This window comes from Terrapene carolina, unplaced genomic scaffold (assembly GCF_002925995.2).
Source record: "Terrapene carolina triunguis isolate 2854851 unplaced genomic scaffold, T_m_triunguis-2.0 Scaffold211, whole genome shotgun sequence".
Lineage (NCBI taxonomy): Eukaryota > Metazoa > Chordata > Testudines > Emydidae > Terrapene > Terrapene triunguis.
This window is the reverse complement of record NW_020664562.1, coordinates 28,623,110-28,645,136: the sequence shown is the minus strand read 5'-3', so window position 1 is coordinate 28,645,136 and position 22,027 is coordinate 28,623,110.

Below are 22,027 nucleotides of genomic sequence, written 5' to 3'. Positions count from 1 at the left end.
GCTTCCTCGCACGCGATGGCTTCCACTCCGAGGAATTACGAGCGAGAGACTCAGTACCGTCTACACTCCAGACGCGTCGCGACAGGGGACGGGACAGAAGGATCCCACGTCGACCTCAGAGCTTCCTCGCACGCGATGGCTTCCACTCCGAGGAATTACGGGCGAGAGGCTCAGTTCCGCCCACCCTCCGAACGCGACCGGAGGCACCACACCCCGGGAGCAAAGATGGCAAAGTCACTCCAAACACAGTTCTTACACAATCCCCTCCACAGTCTCTCGAATCAGGGACAGCGGCTCCCACACAGGATCAGCAGCTGCAGCAGCGGGCGGCAGGCATCCGGCCAGGCAGGGCAGGCAAGCAAGCAGGCAGGGGGGCCCCCAGACGGTGTTGATGCTGGGGGGGCCGGGGCTTCTCCCTCCGGAGGCGAGGGGGGGGGGCAGGCCGGCAAGGCCCCCCCCTCCGCACTCACTCCCACAGCAGCAGTAGCAGCAGCAACGGCAGGAGAGGGCCGGAGGGAGAAGAAAGCAGGAGCTCCTGCACCAGGCGACCGTGTAGGGACTTGGCCTGGCTCCCGACGGCCCCTGAGAGGGAGGAGCCAGAACAGCCACCCAAGTGGGCCGAGCCGCCGGCACCTGTTCCAGCCCCCCGGAAGTGGGCGGAGCCACCGGCACCTGTTCCCGCCCCCCGGAAGTCAAGGGGCGGGACAGGAAGTATAAAAGCCCAGCCCCAGCACTCAGTTGGAGCCCAGCGGCCGGAGAGGCCAGACGCTCCTGCTCGGGCTCCTGCGAGACCGCGCCTGCCCCGAGCCAGGTACCCGGAGGTGGGCAGACCAAGCCTCCCCAGAGCCAGGTACCCGGAGGTGGACGACCCGAGTCTCCCCAGAGCCCGGTACCCCGAGGTAGGCTGGCCGAGCCTACCCCGAGCGCGGTACCCCGAAGCGGACTGGCCGAGCCTGCCCCGAGCACGGTACCCCGAGGAGAGGCCCGAGCATCCCCCTGACCCGAGACCGGAGGAGCGGCCCGACCTAGACAGCCCTCAACGCGCCGAGGAGCCCATGGTGTGGGACCCCGCTGCCGAGCCCAGCGAGGAGCAGGTACCCATGGAGGAGGAGGAGATGGGAAGTGGCCCGGGGATCGCAGACCCGGAACCGATGTCAGTGTGTTGCGGTCAGGATCCCCACTGACCCCGTAGCAGACAGACTGCTGCGGATAGGGCCCCGGGCTGGAACACAGTGGAGTGGGTGGGCCTGTGTTCCCCCCTGCCACCCCCACGCCGGGTGGCAGTCTCTCCTCCTCCCTGCCCAAGGGCCAGAACTGCCCCAAAGGGGACCGATCCCCTTGAACAATTGATTGTGATTGCTCAGCTCCTGCCCCGAGGACCTGAGCCCCTGAGACTATTGTTTGTTGCCCCGCCCTGCCTAAGGGCCTGGGCTCACTGACTTTGTTGCTGCTCAGCCTGCTGCAAGGACCTGAGCCCCTGAGACTATTGTTTGTTGCCCCGCCCTGCCTAAGGGCCTGGGCTCACTGCCTTTGTTGTTGCTCAGCCTGCTGCAAGGACCTGAGCCCCTGAGACTGTTGTTTGTTGCCCCGCCCTGCCTAAGGGCCTGGGCTCACTGACTTTGTTGCTGCTCAGCCTGCTGCAAGGACCTGAGCCCCTGAGACTATTGTTTGTTGCCCTGCCCTGCCTAAGGGCCTGGGCTCACTGCCTTTGTTGTTGCTCAGCCTGCTGCCAGGACCTGGGCCCCTGAAACTTGAACTATTGTTTGTTGCCTTGCCCCGACTGAGGGCCAGGGCCTCCTAACTTGTCAGGACTCAGCTCCTGAGGCAAGGACCTGAGCCCCGTGAACCCCGGGCTGTTGCCCCGCCCTAACTAAGGGCCTGGGCCCCCCCCCCGGACTTTGTTAATTATCGCTCAGCTCCTGAGGTAAGGACTGAGCTCAGCGACTAGTGTTCTTGCCTAGCTCCTGAGGCAAGAACTGGCGCCCTAAACCTGACCCAAAGTGTTGTGTGCCCCGCCCTAATTGAGGGCCGGGGCTTAGCCATTAGCTTTACTGGAGCTCATCCTGCAGGAAGGATCTGAGCTCCCTCGGACCCTGGTGTGTGGCCCCGCCCTGAGCTAGCGTTTGGGCCTATCCAACCTTGTGTTTTTGTTTAGCCCCTGCCTGAGGGGTGGAACCTCGAGACCTTCCAAACCCGAGGACTATTTTGGGCCGTGTAGTGAAGCGGCCTGGCTCCCGACGGCCCCTGAGAAGGCACGACCCCCGCACCGGACGTTTACAGCACCCAATTGCCTTAGTCTAACCCTGTTTCTATTGACTATGGTAATTGAATTGGGGCCTATATGCACAGAAGTTCCAGGGTTGTCAATGAGAGGTCTGATGATGGGTTTTGCACTCATTCCAGCATGCAATGGTACATCTTGGTTTGTGTTGGTAAGGATGTAAGCACAATCCCGATTCCAAGTGATGTTTTGCTTGAGTGGAGGCTGCAGATTTAGGTGGGCTCATTATGATATTTAGGCAAGCAGCTTTTTCTGTAATGATCAAAAAGTAACACGGTTAATGTGACAAGCAAATTTAGTTGGCCAACTTTCTAATTCTACATGCTAATTTTATAGTGATAATTTCTCCCTGATACCCTTTAACCTAGTGAAGGCAGGGGAAATCAGCTGAGGACTGCCCCACTAATATATTCACCAGGAGTTGCTCATTCAAGGCTTGGAAAAGTGATTGGTTTCTGATCATTTAAAAAAGAGACACAAAAATTAGTGTTCAAACTTGGAACACGATGAGCAACAAAATTGACTTGGTAGGATCTCTCTGAAAGCTGACAGGATGGCTTGCCAGGATGACACTTAGTTGAGGTTAACAGTTGAAAAGAGAGTGGACCAAATTCTCTGCTGGCGTAAATGAACACAGTATTACTAACCTCAGTGGAGTTTCACCCATTTACATGGGGAGATTTGTTGATTTTGTTTTCTTTAAAGGAAAACTCCTGGTATGTGTATATCAACCAAAGAATGAGGTAATTAAAGTGCAAATGGAGATTTTTGACACTCTAGGCTTGATTCGCCAATGCATTATTTTAGTTTTAAGTAAGTAGTTAAAGCTGGAGTGATTCAGTGATCATTCAGGTCCTCTGTTTTAAATCTGTGGGGGTGTACCCACTTACCCAAAGAGTGAGTTTGATTCTTGGTCCTCAAACATCCTTAAGCAAACATGTCTAAGAGGCTGACAGGGCTAACACACATTTTATGGAACATGTGACTGAGCACACAAAGCTGAGGGAAAAGAGAAAAAAACTCTGGGCTATGTTAGAAAAACAGGGCCATTTTGCTACATAAGAAACCCAACTTTGTAATTAAGTTTAGTACCAATCTTGTAATGCTTTTTTAGCACATAGGTGTTTGTGTTTATCTTTAATTTTCTCTCTCATTCTGTACATTGTCAATAAAAGTAATACTGATTTATACATCGGATTGAGTTTGGAGATTGATTGACACAACCAGAAAGGACACAAGGTCTCTGGCTTCTCCAGAGAGAAAGGGCAAGTAGTCTACAAATTATTTGAATACAAAGTCCTGGGCATGGAGAAAGCTGTGTGCTTCCTCTCCCAAAGATTGCCATAGGAGGACTGCAAGCATCACTGTGGTCTTAGAGAGAGCCAAACAGCCTAAGAGAAAAAAGCATTATTACAGCCAATAAATAGCAACAGGATGAGAATTGCAGCAAAGGGAGTAGCTAGCTCTGAAATGGGTATGTAAGGGTATGTCTACCTAAACACTTACTGTGGACCCTGCTGCTGAGCATGGAAAGTTCCCCATTGTGCACTTCTTACTGCAGTAGTACACAGTGGTGCAAGTAGAATTTATTTCTTACAGGTACACTGCGCATAGGTGACTCATGGGAGGGACACAAAGGGGGGCACCAGCTAAAGGGGGCCATATGACCTCCCCATGTGCCCCCCTCCACGTTACTCCTCGCTGCCCGACCCCCAGCCCAGGGTCCCCACCCTCTCCCCATCCTATGTTACCTGGGGGGGCTTTGTCCTCCCGCTGCGCCAGATAGACTGCTGAACTGCAGAGCTCTCCGGAACCGCCACGGCGAAAGGAGCAGAACGTGGGGCCGCTGGGCGGCACCATGCCGGCAACTCCTCCAAAGCGGCTGTACTGCCCCTGCCCAGCCCTGCCCCCAGCTCTTCCACACAGGTCTCTCCCCTGTCTGGGGTCTGTACAGCCCCACCGGAGGACAGGGCTGGGGGCAGGGCTAGGGGCAGTACAGCCGTGCTGGAGGAGCTGGCGCCGCCCAGTGGCCCCACATTCTGCTCCTGTGTCTTTCCAGTACAGTGTACCGGCAGTAAATATCTTAATGGTATGGCATACCGGACCTCCCTACTTGCACCACTGGTAGTACATCAGTGTGGACTAGAAAACTTTCAGTGTGCAGCAGCAGGGTCCACACGGACAGTTAGTGCACGAGTGCTGTACATTTATACCACTGCTTGTTGTGCAGTAAGTGTTTGGGTAGACATGCCCTAAGTTCATTGGTATGGTACCCTTACTATAAAGCAGCAAGACTCGCCCATTCTTTCTCTGTTTGTCCCATTTATTTTAATGTTTGAATGAATTTTTTTTGTTTTCACAAGTATTAGAAAATTATTTTTCCACATGACAAACATTAGGCAAATAGTGACAGTAAGTGATCTGATTTACATTTTTATAAATTCAGAGTAAACAAAGTAGATTCACATTTAAGCATTTGACACAAACAGAGAGACCTAAAGAGACAAGAAAAAGGGAGGCATCCCAAGCAAAATCTGAAAGCTGCTTGACTAAATATATAATTTGTCTCGTTAGTTTCAATCATTACTTTGTGGAATTGGACCAAATCCATTCTAATAGAGTATAAAAAGCTATATGTAAATATTATATATTCCACTTTTTGCAATTACAATTCCAGAGTAACAGTGCAGATACTCCAGCTTTCCACCAATGTAACAGAACAGAAGTTGGATCATGGGTTCTATACCAGCCAAATCTACGATACCTTCCTCAGAAGACATTTTTCATTTAGAAAAGAAGGATGGTCTTGTGGTTACAGCACTGGACAAGGACTCAGGAAACTTGGATTCTAGTCCTGATTCTTCCACAGACTTCCTGTGTGATCTTGGACTAGTCCCTTCACATCTGTGTGTGCCTGCTCCCCATTTTTGCAATGGGTATAATAATAGTTCCTTTCTCACACCCTTTGACTGTCTTGCCTATTGTGAGCTCATCAGGGCAGAGACTGATCCCACAAACATGCATACACTTAACCGAGTAGTCCTTTTGACTTCAGTGTAATTATGCTTAAGTGCTTTACTGCTTTGAGGCCTGGGTATATGATCAGCACGTAGCATAATATAGCCTCACTCTTACTACTGTGATATAAATAATGAATAACAATAATTAATGTCTATCAATGTATTTCATACACCTTCTCTATGCCATTACTTTTTCCTTATTAAACACATACTCGTACATGTGACGTTCATACATTAAAATAACAGTCACTGTGTCTGAGTGAACAATTAGGCTCTGGCCCTACAATGACTTACGCATGTGCTTAACTTTATTACAATGAGCAATTCCATTGATTTCAGTGAGATTACTCTCAGCAGTAAAGTTAAATACATGTATATCTTTTGCAGGAGCAGGGCCTTAATAACTAAAAGCAGCAATAGCAAAAAGCCTTTGTGATGGGTTGTCACCCCGGGGTGCAGTCTGGGGCTGTGGGAACCGCTGCGCCCCTCTAACTACCGAGCTGGGCTGGCCCTTTTCTCACGCTGCTTGGTTGGAGACACAGCCAGCCTCACCAGGCCCTGTTATCACCCAACATGAGAGCAGGTGGCACCACACACCCAAACTGAGCTACCTGAGTGCTTACCTAAGCCACTCAAAGACAGACAGCCAATTTCGCAGCTCCCCAGGCTTGCACCCCCCACTGGAGTATAAACCCAAAATTATACCATCTTGCACTGCACAGAGATCTGTACAATGTAAGCTCATTAATAAAGTTCCCTTTCCCCTCGATGTGGGAAGGATATGCAACAAGCCTGTGTTAACCAAGCTGAGATTTTTCCCCAGACACTTCACTCAAAGGCACTGGTTTAGATAAAGCAAAAAACAAGTTTATTAACTATAGAAAGATAGATTTTAAGTGATAGATGGATCAAAGCAGATTACCTAGTAAATAAACAAAAATGCAAACTAAGCCTAACATACAAAATAGATTGGGTATGAATTCTCACCCTGACTGATGAAATAAACAGTCCACTAGGTTGACATACACAGGCTAGAAATCCTTTTAGCTTGGGACCAGCACTTTCCCCAGTTCAGTCTTTGTTCCTGGTGTTTCCAGAAGTGTTCTTGTGTGGGGAGTGAGGCCACTGGATGACATCACACCCCACCTTTACCATATGGTGGGAACCCTTTGTTCCAAAACTCAGTTCCCAGCTCAGTTTGTGGAAAAGTACAGGTGTCACAATGGAGTTCAGTATCATGTGGTCTGGTCACATGCCCTTGCTGAGTCATAGCAGCCTGAAACATTTACAGGAAGGCTAAGCTCTTCCATAGTCCATTGTCTTTGCTGATGAGTCATCAGCACTGTTTAGCTTCTTCATTGTTGTACCTGAAAGGCTAGCTGTGAGTGTTTCCAGAGTGTAAACATTTGAAATACAGATATCTAGTCAATGTTGATAACTTCAGATACAAAAATGATACATGCATACAACTAGGATAATCATATTAAACAAATCATAACTTTTCCATAGACGCCTAAGACATATCTTGTACAAAACACATTATAATTATGTCATAATTATATCAGAATCATACAACTATGAAGAATATGGGATGCAGCGACACAGCCATCTTTTATAATGGTACAAATATCTTGTCAACACAGATTTGTCTCACAGAGCAAATGCGACAATGATCATATTAATACAGCACAGTCAATATTGTGTCAGAAAGTAATCAGACCACTTCAAGTACAGAGAATCATGTTCTTATGACATATAATTGTGTAATCTCTAGGACACATGCTTGGTTTTATTAAGCGTTCAAGATTACTGTTTGGGAAAGAACACATTTTGGGATAACTACCTCACTGCCTCTCTCAGCAAAGAGCATGGAATTTGCAGGAGGAAGAGCTTTTCAGACTGTAAGAAAAAAGAACTCTTTTGGATTGTGGAAATTAGAGTTGAGCACCAATTTCTTATTTGTTTTGAATGAAGCAACTAGGCCCTATTAGAAAATTCTTGACCCAGAACATCCATTACACCTTGATTGACTTTTCCCCCTTTTAGTGTAGTAGTATTAGTTTGTATAAAAATTATAAACCCTGACATGGATTTGGACTGTACTTGGCACATGTTTAATAACTTTTAAAGTACAAAAACATATTTCCCCGTTCCAGTCCTGCCTAGCTTCTGACACCAGTGTTTATCAATATTGCTACCAGCTTTATCATTATTGCTTTAGGTACTGGCCTTAATACTCAATTAGCCATGCCCCCGCACACCAGTTCTTTTTTTACCACTTTCCCATGTATGTATTAACTCACACCAGACACTTTTTGACACTCCACTTCCTTTCTGTGCCTCATAAAACAAAATCGGTCAATGACAGTCTGAGGACACCTGGAATGAACTTAGCAACAGAATTTCTCAGCTCCTTTTTAATGCTTCTGGGTCAAAATCACCAGCAGGCAGACTAGGGTTGCCAGCCCTCCAGGATTGTCCTGGAGTCTCCAGGAATTAAAGATTAATCTTTAATTAAAGATTATGTCATGTGATGAAACCTCCAGGAATACGTCCAACCAAAATTGGCAACCATAAGGCAGACAGAAATGTGATATCAAAGTCCACTCACACTACTGTTTTTGTTTCCCTTCACTGATACTTGAACTGCTGACAGAAATCAACAATGTTGATCTGTAGAAAGCAAAATATTTGATGGGATGCTGTGAGGCCAGATGTATCAAATCTAAAACAAATAGAAAATGTTTCCCTGATTATTTTTTTTATTGCAATGGGAAAAGTTTCTTTTTAACAAAATCTTTCCCCTGGAGAATTTGGAAACCAAACATTGCAGCATTTGCTAGTTGATGGGACTGTGAAACTAAATTAGAGCTGACTTTAAACCAAAGACAAACTGATTAGACTATTTTCATCATTGAAGCTGAGATATGCAAAAAATAACCCCAAAACAAATACCCATATATTATAAATCATGGAAAGTAAGGTTGGTTTATAAAAAGTTTCTTATGATAATATACAGTGTTGTTTGTAGCACATACAAGGAATTTAAAAAAAATATTTTTAATCTAACAGTGTCTCTTCAATTCTACATCTGAAACACAATTTATTTTGGTCAGCTCTTTTTCAAATAAGCTTCTGCTCTGTTGTTGTCCATCAAAATTTGTCTATGCTGACCCTGAGATGGCTGAAGTTTTGGAGTTATTTAATGAAAATGCCTCCAAGCGTTTAATATTTCCAAGCTGTTAATACTCCAAACTGATTCTGTCCCAGACCAAACAAATATACATTTTGTCTTGAAAAAGAGCAATCGGTCTCCTTTTCGAACTGTTTTTAAAAGTTTTGGAGGAGGAAGAAGATAAGACTAGAGAATCAAAGCAACATTTTTAATGTATCGTTCTAACTAATTTGGCTTCTAAAGTCAGTCACTGCACACTCTCAGCTTGAACTTCTTCTTTGACTCAATAATAAATGTCAAAAGGTTTTGAAATGTAAAGTTGCCACCGGATAGTCTACTGACAAAGTACAAAAGTGCCTATCAAACTGGCTAGCTCCCCTTCAGATACAATTTAAGTGTGATTTTTCTAAAATCCCTCTGCACCAGAGGCATATGGACAGTCCGAGTTTCTGAATGTACTTAAAAAAACAACCCAGGAACTAATTCACAATTAGGAATCACAATTGATTCATTTTTGCTTGTTTTTAAAAACCAATAAATGGAGATTCTTTCCTGCAAAGGAATAGCAATTAGAATATCAACTAAGGATGGGCCCAATTCTGCAAACTCCTATACACTCATGTGGTTACAGTTACTCATGTGCAATGTAAGATCAGGTCCTTTATCAGCCCTTACTCCCCTAGATTCTCCAGGTGTTACTACTGGACAGAATAATGAATGTCCTTGGAACAAGCCAAAGCCCATCACTCTCTTGATACAAAATTCCTCTCCTATGGAGATTCTGGAATTCCATGTCCTTGTCCAAACAGCATGCTTAAGAAAGCATTTCTTGGTATTATTGTTACTAAGAGATCTAGGCCCCAGTCCTGCAAGATGCTCCATATGAGTGGAACCCTGTTCCCATGCAAAGCTCTAATGCAGGATAGGGGCCCTATTTTATATATTGTCACCTGTAAAGGCACAATCTTGCAAGCTCTCCACATTCTGATTTCCCAGTGAAGTTAGTGGGAACGCTGCATATATATTACCAGCAGGATTGGGCCCTGCATATTCTAAAGAGCCCACCTGTTCATGATTTGACTTAAAAATATTTACACATTTTAAAAGGCTGCACGTGTTGAAAACAACCAGATGATTTTGGGACCACATGCAAAACAATTCTGAGAAGCCCTCTGAGAATCTTTAAGTAGGAAAATTTTCTACAGCATCTTAATCAATTCCTCCTATGTTTTCCGTGATTTGATGTTTTTAGAGAATTTTGATCTAGTCTTAATTCCCGTAGCTTTACCATCTGCCTAGCATTTTTATGAAAGGTAATTTTATCCCCTCTGCCAACCTGATTAATATTGTAATGGGACTTGGATTTATTAGTTTCCATGATTCCAGACAATATTTTGTTCTCCCTGAGTTTTCCGCTGGCAGCAGCAAGTTTGTAATTTTATCAATTGAAAGCAGAGAGGCCATTCATTAGTAAAAGACCCTAATCTACTGGTTCTAACTGGTGGTTCAAAATCAACATGCACTTTTCTCTGCACCCCATCTGAAAACCTCTTTCACAGAAAGAAAAAAATAAAGAGCTAGATGTAAGACATTTCTGTCTGACCTAAAACTCTAGCAGATGTCCAAGGACAAAGATTTTTTTAGGTATCTCTCCCACTTTTTCTAGTTCCTCAGTGTGTGCCAACAACTCCCAATAAATCAGTCCCATGAAAGTACGGGAATTGTAGAGTTTTGACTGAAACAGTATTTTCTCTGCATAGCAGAGATTGAGGGTTGGTCTATGATACCAATTTATGTTGGTATAACTATGTCACTCGGGGTGTGGAAAATCTACATCCCCGTGTGGTGTAGTAATACCACCCCAACCCTCAGTGTAGACAGCGCTCTGTTGATGGGAGGGTTTCTCCCATTGACATAGCTACTGCCTCTTGGGGAGGTGGATGAACTACACCAGTGGGGGAAGCTCTGAAGTGTAGACAAGCCCTGAAGGTCCTCATAAGCTCTTACGTTAGTGAACTGAGGGTTAAAAATGTGTCTTTAAATTTCTATGCTTTATAATTAATATAGTACAATAATTAATATAAATACCCGGTGTGCTAAAAGCACAGACATCTTCCTGCTTTTGGAAAGCCTCAAGTCTTTGTCAGGGAACCCCCTCTAGCCAAATGTATGCGGGAGCTGATCTTCTTGTCAATTAGGACTTGACTGAGAGCACATTGAAGTCAATGGAAGTCATTCCATTAGATTCAATAGACCCAGGATCAGGCCCTTAATAGACACTGTAGCAGGGAGCTACAATGCCTTGAATTTTCCATTAGGTAATTTGGAGGACCCAATCAATTTTTTTCCCAGTGAGCCAGCTAAATTCTGTCTTCCAGCACACCACTAATACCTACTGAGGAACTGACTATACCAAGTGGACATTCTCAGCTGTCTCAACATTTTCATTTGACATTTAGTTTTTATCAGTTGACATATACAGCCAAATTTAAGTCAATGGAAGTACAATAGGGATAAGTCTGCCCCTAAATTTTATTCTGTCTTTCTTTATGGTTACCTCTAGTCCCAGAGCTCCTTTAGCCTTTCACGGGAAATCTCCAGAACCTGTGGAAATCACAGCTCCACAATCTCCCAGAGGAGACACTGCTGAGCAAAGCTCTAAGACAGGACTTTGCAGTAAGAGTCAGTTTTGGATGTCTGATTGCATTCTGTTTCCACCATTCTCCAGGGTCACTTGTGTGGGCATTGCTGGGGCTGAGAAATAAAATGACAGCTCCATCTGCAGGCTATTCACTGGAGATAAAGATTCTTTTTCTAGCAATTCCATCACCTGTACATCCAAACCGCTTTTCTCTAACAGGTGCTGGTTAATGATTTCTCTTTCTTTGACCTTCATTTTTGACATCTCCAGTGTTGCCTTTTCTCTGTATATTTTCTTCAGCTGAATTCTGGGTGGCAATGGGGCATACTGTATTTGAACCGAAAGGCTAACGCTGTACCATATGTCCTTGCTTATCCTTGATGGGGTAAACCATTCTGATATCTTTGTTTTTTATTTTATTTATTAACAGAGCCATTCTTTTACAACAGAAATCTTATGAAACTTGTTTTACAACTTAGAGATAAACTTATACACAAATTAAGGAAGTCTCTAAAGCTGTATTTGTGAGACTGGTTATTAGTCACTTTCTTTAACTTTGTAATATTGATCACATACTGTTGTTGATGCTTTTCTACTCTTCCTATTTTCCTTTTTTTAGGACAGTTGTTGAAGGGGTTTTTGCCTTCCTTAATATTCAAAGAAAGTTATCAAATTATCATGTCTGGTGGAGTGAAGGGTTATATCCCTCTTCCAGCAAACTCAAAAAAGTCCCACCACATTTCTAAGTAATCTTTTTTCCTTCTCTCTGTAAAACTCTGACTTGATGAATTAATTTTTCTAGTACCGGAATTTATGGCTTTTATAAGAAGCAGAGTTGTCAGGACAATTTAATAAAAATACAAAGGGGTTATCTGACAGCTGACACCTCGTTATCTCCCTTATGGCTTTCCAAAATGTCTTAATTTGAGGCATATCTACCATATATGGAGAAATCTCATTTCATTACATTCTTTCCTGCATTTGCCTGTCCCTGTACAGTAAATGTGTTTAATTTTAAGGGGAGTTAGGTACCGTTTATAAAGAACTTTAATATAATTTTATTTTATTGAGGTGTGGGACTACTACTCCATACATTCTCCCATACCTCAATTTTGATGCCTATGCTTGCATCAATTTTCCCTTTTTTCATTAAGATAGTTATTTACTGTACGAAACAGTTAGAGATTACTTTTTATAGAATGGAGCGTAAGCCTTTTTGTTTCATGGATAAAGTGAGTAGTTTTTCAAATTCTGTTTATTTTCTACTTAGGTTTGCCTTTTCGTGCTGGGTGGGTTGAAAAATGTCTCAATTGTAGCTGTAGACATTCTGGAATTTTCATGTCTTTTGCAAGTTGTTTTATTTCATCAAGTGATCTAAATGTATTGTTTCTAAATAGCTGGACAAATTTTGATATACTTATAAGTTCCCACATGTCAAAGCTTCCCAGGCTTTTATTGGGGTTAAATTCCATATTATCTACTAAGGGTATTAGAGGTGATGGGTAAGGGCTTAGCTTGCTGAATAAATTATCCCAAATTTCTACTTGTTGCTTTCATAAAAGAGTGATTATATACTGATTTTGGCCTATAGGATTTCTTATCCAGGGGACCATGCGGTTGAAATCACCTCCAAGGATTTTGCATTCCTGACTCAGATGCCTTGATCCGGAACCTGTGCATAGATAAATTGTCTGTACTGAAAAGGTGGAGAGCTTAGAAATAGTAGCGTGGTTACAGCTTGCTTCCTTTGGATAGCTTCTCAAATGACGCAAGTGCTTTTATCACAATCTCTAGATACCATGGAGCAAGCTGAATGACATTAAAATCCTCAGTGCAAATTCTGCTTCTCCTTGACTTCCATAGAGTTATTCCAGCTACTGTTGTAACTGAGAATAGAATTGGGTCACAAGTATACAGTAGAAGCATACACTAACTAGTTTACTCTGGATACACTATCTTAAATCAGCTGGGTAACAGCCAGGATTAATTCTCTTTGTATGCTCTGCTGCTCAGCGATAATGGAGGAAGAACGTTTGAAATGGTGGACCTAGTTTCCAGCACAGCAGGGCCAAATTTGCAATGTACAACTTTTTAAAAATAAGGCCTCATGGATGCAAAGCTGTGGCATGTGCAGAGCATTTGGATCCTTATTAATATTAACTCCAGTTATCCTAAACTTCAGTTGAGCCTTATCTATCCAGAGGGCTGTTAGCCCAGGAAGGAAAATATGATGTTGCTCTACATCTACATGTCATGACTGCAGCAAACTCCTTTGTACATTTCATGCATATGATGAACTGGAGGGGAGCTGATAAGAAGGCTAATGAATTGACCTAATCATGAATTTTTAACAGATGAAACTAGCTAGTTAACAACCGCCATCATCCAATTCAGGTCAAGGTGAATTCTCTTTGCTACCAGGGAATGGATCATTTGATTGCCTGCAGTCCTACACTTGCTGCTCCATTTGTGAGCCTCTAGCTGCCTGATTTCCATGTGCTTTCTTATAACAGATTTGATATAACCCGATATTGCATTGCCATAAGATATTGTGGCTTTGCACAATCTTCAGTCAGCTTTTCCTGAATTAGAGTTGTATTGTGCACATTTATCATTATTTTCAAACTGTGGTGCCAAAAGTTAGGCACCTAAATTCTTATTTAGGCCCCTAAAAAATTGTCCTGATTTTCAGGGATAAATAGAACTCACAACTCACAGAAGTCCGTGAGAGCTTGCAGTGGGGACAGCAGTTCTGAAAATTTGGCCAATTTTATTTAATTAATTTTAGCAACCTAAATTTGAAAATCCTGGTCTTAATTTTTTGAATGCCCTCTGGACATAGTTCTCATTAAGAATTGATATAGAAAATTGCCAGGTGAAACACACTGCTCAGAATTCTTAATAGGGAGTTGGATACCTCTGTAGTGGTGAATTCACTTCAATTCGAAAGTGAAAAATAAACCATGATAACCTATTTGTACCAATCCGTAAGATCTCAATCTGTATTAATCTATGGAAAAAATGTTATGTGCACAGTATAGGACACACATCACAATGAGGATTTCCCATATTGTGCTCCACTTACCTCTGATCGTGTTTTAAATAATGCAAAATTGGAGAGGCTGCTGCCCAACTCCAACCAACTGGCTACTTTTGAATATAGAATGTCCGCCCACAATACTGAGCAATGTGCCTACATCACGTGGGCATCACACCCCTATTAGATTTCTTTTTTCTTCACCATCAGTGGATTCTTGTACAGATCATGACCAATTCAGGCTCTCCATACCTGTAATAGTCTGTTCTTTGTTATTCCTACAGTCAGGCGATAGAGTCAAATGAAAGAATAAGTGGTGGAATCAGCTACACATATTCAAAATGTTGACGTTCAGATCTGATTATAGGATTGCCATTTGACAGCTTTATATCAGACAAAACCCATTTGTTAACAGTGACACACTGGCCGTGAGTACAAGAAAGAATAATACTTTGCACTTGTAGCACACATTTTATCCTAGGATGTCAAAATCAGTTTCAATTAAGCCTCATAAACATAAGAGGTATCTCCTTTTACAGATGGGGAAACTGAAGCACAAAGAAGGTAACTGATCTGCCGCCCAGGATCTCACATAAAATCTTTGGCTGAGCTGGTTATAGAATACAGATCTCTGGAGCACCAGTCAAGTGCCCTAACCAGAAGATTGTCCTTCCTATTTCAGATGTCTTCATTATTACTGTTAGATTAGTGAGGCATGGAAGAAAGAGAATAAACTGAGAAAGGAAGAAGGGGAGGCCAAAGTCAAAGTATTACTGAGGCAATTTGGAGTGCATGTTACTTTAAATTCCTATTCACATAGCTCACAACTTTTTCAGAAATGAGTTTTCAAGAAGTAGAAAAGTAATACCACAATGTTTGTTGGAAACTATTTTCCCTCCCTGCTTAGCTGGCTGTCAAAATATTACCAGTCTGAAAGTAGAGATTTAAAATCTTGATTTTTTTTATAATTTTTTTTTAGTTATAGTAGAAAACAGAATTTTATAGAAGACACGGGTACACGGCAACAAAAAGACAGCATCCCTTCTCAAAGAACCATGCTTCTGTGATTTCTAGGACTTTTGAAAATATAGAAAACAAAGCTGAATCTCAATTAAAGACTGCTGAAGGGGAAATGGGATCCTGTATCACTGACATCTGGACTAGTGCTAGTTCATGTAATACATATCTGTCACTGACAGCTTACTGGGTTATATGTAATTCTGAATCGTTAGTCACGTCTTCTTCAGCAAGCTCAGGGATCTGCAAAAACAGAGCAGTGGTAGTAAAAGTACCTTTGGAGGACAAGCTCAGTTACATGCCATGATCCTTGAAGATAATCATATACCATTAATTTAATGTATGCCATAAATGTCATGATAGATAAGTCCATGTCAACAAATGGGGTGTGGGCATTGTTGACCTAGACAATCAGGTTAGCATAGCAAACAATGGCTTTATAAATATCTCCTGCACACATATTTAATCTTGTGCTTAATACACCCGAGAAGAAGAAAAATATGTCCAACATCATTTCAAAAGGGAAGAAAAATCTGTTCCTATTTTCATAGCCTTGTAAAAGAAAGAGAACTTCTGGAAAAAAAAAATCCAAGAAGAACGCTACATGCCCCCAAACAAACTTATTCAAGATGTAGTTAGCAGCTAAAACCCTGCATATTACATAGACTGGTTAAACGGAGGCAGCCTCTACATATGCTCACATTTGAATATGATATTGATTGATCACTTCTACAAATGGAGTGGCCTATAATGAAAAGTCTTGTGAATGTGCTAAGATCATTTTAACGGGTCACTAGAGACCAAAGTGTGGAAGTAGCATATCTAAGCCAAGATCTATATGCAGTCCATCTACCACTATGAAAAACTAAGGGTTTCAGACAAAAAAAAAAAAAAGATATCTCTATAGACATTTTTTCTGTTGATACTAGAGTTTCCACTGACAATTGATTGGGTGTTTCAGGATCAAGGGAATGTGCTTAGTCATTTGCCTGTTGTGACAAGTCCCCCCACTCCCCGGGTGCCACCTGGGACTGGGGTACCACTGAGCCTGCCTGACCCACCAAGTCTGGGTTCCCTTTACACTGTATTGCTGTGCAGCCTGCCAAGCCCTCCCTCAGGTTTCAGACTGCACTTTACCAGCACACGTACAGGTAGGGACACACCCAGCTGCAGCTTCACACAGATGCTGAGATCAGCTAAGGAATTGCCAAGTTACTCAAGTGCACATCCCACTTTGGAGGGTAAACTAAAAAATATACCATCTTGCGCTGCACAGAGATCTGTACAGCGTAAGCTCATGAAATTTGCCCCCTCCATCAATGTGGAGAGGAATATACACAGCTTTCTGCCCCAAGTTATGATTTCCACACATTTGTTTTAGACCAAACAAAACAAGTTTTTTAATGACAAAAGATAGATTTTAAGTGATTATAAGGGATAGTAAACAGATCAAGGCAGATTACCTAGCAAATAAACCAAACGTGCAATCTAAGCTTAATATACTAAAGAAATTGGATATGTGTAGCAAATTCTCACCCTAAATGTTGTTTTAGGAAGATTGCAGAGATTCTTGAAGGCAAGCTGCACTTGCTTGCAGCTTAAAACTCCAGTTATTCCTTTCACAGTCTAGACAACTTTCTAGCCTGGGTTCAGCCCTTCTCCGTTAGTTCAGTCTTTCTGTTTCTCAGGTGCAGGGCCGGCTCTGGCTTTTTTGCCACCCTAGGCAAAAAAGCCACCCGCCGCCCCCCCACACCACCACCCCCCAGCGCGGCAGGGGAGGGCACCGAGCCCGGCCGCGGGCCCGCAATCCCCGACCAGCCAGAGTGCCGGGAGGAGGGCGGAGAGCCCGGCCGGGGCTCTCTGCTCTCTCCGGCGGTGAGCCCGGCTGGGGCTCTCCACTCTCCCCGGCGGCCAGAGCGCCGGGGGGAGGGCGGTGAGCCTGGCCGGGGCTCTCCGCTTTCCCCGGCGGCCAGAGCACCGGGGGGAGGGCGGAGAGCCTGGCCGGGGCTCTCCGCTCTCCCCAACCGGCCGGAGCGCCGGGGGAGGGCGGCAAGCCCGCTGTGGCTACGCTCTCCCTGGCGGCCGGAGCGCCGCGGGGAGGGCGGCGAGCCCAGTCGCAGCCCCGCTCTCGGGCCGGAGTGCCCCGCCGCGCCGCCCCCCTCCAGGCGCCGCCCCAAGCACATGCTTGCTCGGCTGGTGCCTGGAGCCGGCCCTGCTCAGGTGTTTCCAGAAGTCTTCTTTCTTAGGCGGGGAGTCAGTGAAGAATGAACCACGATGTTCATAGTTTCATTATCATTTTGGTAAAGGATGGTGACTATATTTTATGCTTGGGTCTCATAATATTGTAAAACTGATCCACGAATGGAGATAAATATTTTACCAGCTCATTAATATGGCTACAGAATTCTTGATTTAAAAAAAATGCTAGATTTTTAATTGGAGAGAAACTAATTTGGTTAATTACAGTCATCTTATTTTGCTAATTTATGGGGACAGGCACAATATGGAAATTAATACTGCCTCCAAAAAAGTATTAACTCCTAAATACATTCTCAAATTATTGTGAAGGACCTATGCTGTACAGAACACCTGCTCTGCAGCTCTGGTCTGCTCCCCCACGCCAATCCTCACTCTCCCCTTGAATACCAAGATCTATGAATCTATGAGTGGGCACTGAAGAGCTTCTATACACCTAAGGGAGGGGACTGAGAGCATGCCTTCTTAGCCCCCCTCTTCTCTTTCATGGATCAGGAACTTTATGCTATTTGTTATTGTTTTTGTTCCCTACTGTGCCCCACAGCAGAAGGGAATATAAGCCCTATGGTCTTTGGGCCTAGTGTTTCAGTTTCAGTGAAAACTAGGGTTGAAATTCTGCCCCCAATAAAGTCAATGGCAAAATTCCCATCAATTTCAATTGGGCCATGATGTCACCCTGGTGATCTCGGGCCTCTGAAGTTTAAGGTTTTGTTCATAATTTGGAAGAGTTAGGTATTGGGATTGCCTCAAGTCCTTAAAACGCTGTACTCCCAATTGTCAACTATCTCTCACACATGGGTAGCATAGGAATAGATATTTTTAAAATTTAAGTCATTTATTTAGCGTGTGCATAGTCGTCTAGCCAAGCGATGGCATCTTCAGTGGTGTGATGCAGTTCTTCTAGGCCACCGCTGAACCCAGTCAGCAGGCATTCATCGACAATGTGCATCATCATCTGTGTTGCGCTGCAGCTGCACAAAGGGCTGTCACGAAGGCCCCAGTGATACTGGTTAGTTGCACAGAGACCTTGCCCAGTCCAGAACCTGTTCAACAGGGACCATTGGCAACGGGGCAGGTCAAAACCAGGAGGACAAATTTTGGGGTTGGCAACGAGGGACTGGTTGAGGATTATAACAGTTATCCATTCCTCTCACCAGCGTGTTTCCGCCCTAACATCCTAGCGTGGCAGATGAGACCATAATGGGCGACATGACGGCAAATGTGCAGCTGGTGGTTTAAAAAGGTCATAGAGTAGAGGCAGGTTTGGGTTGGCACGTACTTTCTCCAGTAACTTGCCAGTGGCAACCTCTTGTCTTATATGAGGAGGAACAATATTATTCAGAACTGGGAGCCAGGGAGTGGAGTTGGATGCAGGATGCCGGAGATGATACATATGGCAGCATGTAACTGCGTATCCACCAGTTTGGTGTGTGACGATCGGCTCCATACTGGTGCGCAGTACTCCGCCACCGAATACGAGGTGGCAAGAGCTAATGGCAATGGATCAGTGTCCTCGTCGCGCCACCTGCCAGTACCTGACAGCAGTCAGGGAAGCTAATGATCCAACCAGCGAGCCGAATTCCACGAGCACCAACTCAATGAATCCCGGCACTGTTGTCACCGACAACCCCAACGTGCAGCCCGATGACTTCTATATCGTTGGTCCAGGATTTGTCGGCTGCCAAGCATGATTAACTCAATGTAAGTCATAACTAGCTATGTCCTTTGGTAAGAAAATGCAATCACAAATACATTCACTCAGTTATTAGCATTTTCTGATAATATCTGTATTTGAAAATGCAAACAGTAGAATGAAAATATACAATACAAATATACAATAAGCCTAGGCACAGAGTCCTGTGTGGCTCATCATTTTCCTTCTTATACAGAAAAGGGGGCAATGAGAATTCATTCATAGATCTTGCCTTTACTCTTCCGGTTCCAGTATCAGCTAATATTGACGACAGAATTAGTTCCAGCATTCTTAACAATGACTGAAATACCAACAATGTCATCCTGGTATCATTAGAAAAAAGGTGGTTCAAATCAAATCTGATGGATGAAATGGAATAGTAAAATACCACATGCTCACAGGAGTTAAAAGATTAATATATAATAGTTTTACCATGTGTCATTAGGGATATATGGAAGAAATCATCCTTCCGGCCTGCTTTTTCCCCAAACAGCCCAGATTCACAGTACAGCATTACATATCAATTTGGCACAGTTGATGACTATATGCAATGGCCCTATTTGCTGTAATAAACCCTATTGCCCAATTAGTCATTTGAACTGAAAGAGCATGCCTTATTCATGGCTAGCATTTGAAAGGCCTGGATTACATGAGCACAATGTTGGTTGAAGATCTTTTTCTACCGTGGTCTGCATTACAGCAACAAAACACAGGACTAATTGATTGACAGAGAAAACAACTCCCCCTTTCTTATGAGAACCTTCTAATAAATAGCCACTAGATGCCTACTAACAGCATGCATTGAGAGGGCCTGTCCTCATGGCATCACATTCAAAAAGACCCCGGAAAACAAATGTTAATGCCTGCCTAGATACACAGGCAGTGCCAGTCTCTTAGTTTCATCCCATAATATGGTGTGGATTAGAAGTCAATTCAATAAGTTTTCACTAATGTCCCATGAATGGAGAATAACCCAGGAAAAGGCTCTTTTACACAGATGTAGTATTCAAGCCAAAGCCCTTAATTAAGTAATGCTTTAGTAATAGCCAATTAGAACAAAGTAAACAGCTCAACTGTGTGTTCCCATTCAGCCAGCAGGAGTCATTCATTGTGAGCCTTTAAGAGATAACAGGACTATTGACAGCCTTGTGGACAGCAGCTAAAATTATGCTGTCACTCTACACGCTTTATATATTTGTCATCACTGGATGTAAATATTTATGGCTGTGATAACAAACCACTTACCTTATTTGGAGATTTTGAAACACTAGTGGAATTCAAGGATCACCGTATAAGGGTGTTATGTTTCTCCTCAGAGCAATGTTGTATGAAGGCTGCAGTGTTTTCAGAAGCTGCAAATAAAAAGGTGCAACCTTCCTCCCCTCCTATAATCCACGTCTTACAAACTACGGTGAAAATAACCTCAAATAAGTCTGACTTTATGAAGTACAGAATACAGTACAGTGGTGAACTTGTCTAAGCTTTTTACACATTGCATAAAATTAAACATCAGAGCCTCACCTGCTTCAGGATACTAAGTCCTGTGGCAGTTGATGAACAACACTTTAATAGCACCTGCCCATAGTTAAAGTTTAAGCTAGTTTCTAATTACAAGCCAAGTTTTCAAATATGGTCTCATTAATTTAACCAAAATCAAACAAATATCTGAAAATTTGCATGCAGTGGTGTATCCCAGGTATGACTTTTCTGGAAAGTTTGAGACAAATCACCTAAAGGAGTACTGAGGAGAGTGGGGCTTCAAATATTGATTTGTTTTAAAAAAAACCAAACCTATTGTTTATTTGGTTTGCCAGACCTCCAAAATGACTTTACCTACAAAACACCAAACATGATTTAGTCTGCTACACTCTATGAAAAATGCCTATTTAGAAGGTTCATGTTGCAATTTCTTACATATGAAACAAGATTGTTATACTTATGGCAATTGTGTATTTACAAGGAAATAAACGTAAGTTCACTTTTAAAAAAATATTTCAATTTAGAATAAATAACGTGGCCTTGAGGCGCTCACTTCCTTTGGCTATTTGGGTGCCATTTCCTGTGCATTTGCTTACTCTAAAATCTATTAGAATGTTTAAGGTTCTATAATATTTTCTCAAAGAGCAATTCTATTCCAAAAAGAGGCTCTTTAAAAATAACATTGGCAGGTTTCATGTTTATTGCCATTCAAGTATGGTTTGTTCTCTGACGACAAGCCCTGAAAACGTAGCCTAGTTTCAAAAAGTCAAGTATTCCCTCAGTTTTACTGAAACAACCTTCCTGTAGGAATTGGGACTGCACAGGTGTAACTGATTGGAACTTAGTAAACAATTCCTTGGCAACACACTAGAAAGAAGAAAATCAAGCTTATCTCTTGTCTTACCTCTGCAGGGCTGGCAAGAATTAAAAAAATAGGGTTTTTTTATAGTAAGAAGTTATTTTTATCATCATTAAAATAAGTAGTTGCAACTTATTTCACATAGATCTGTTGCATAAGAATGCATCACCTATAAATAGTAACTAAGTGATGGATTCTGTCAATTTTAACCCCCCAGTTAACAATGTTTGTGGCCTGGGAGTAGATTAGCTATATATGGCATTAATTTAAGAAAGAATCCCTAAAGGGTTCCCCCTTTGTTCTCATGAAGAAATGTGGTGAATTAGTTTAACAATATAGATCAGTGATACTCAGACTGAGGCTCGCATGCCGCAAGAGGCTCTTGACTGTGTCTCCTGCGGCTCTTCGCAGCACATGATATTAAAGCACTGTGCAATTTAATTATTAATCAATCTAAGGTATTAACCAATGGTAGTTGATAAAATAATAATATTTGGTCAGCCATTTTGCTGTGAGAATTTATATACACACGTATACACTAATACACTGTCATACTGTTTAAATATGAG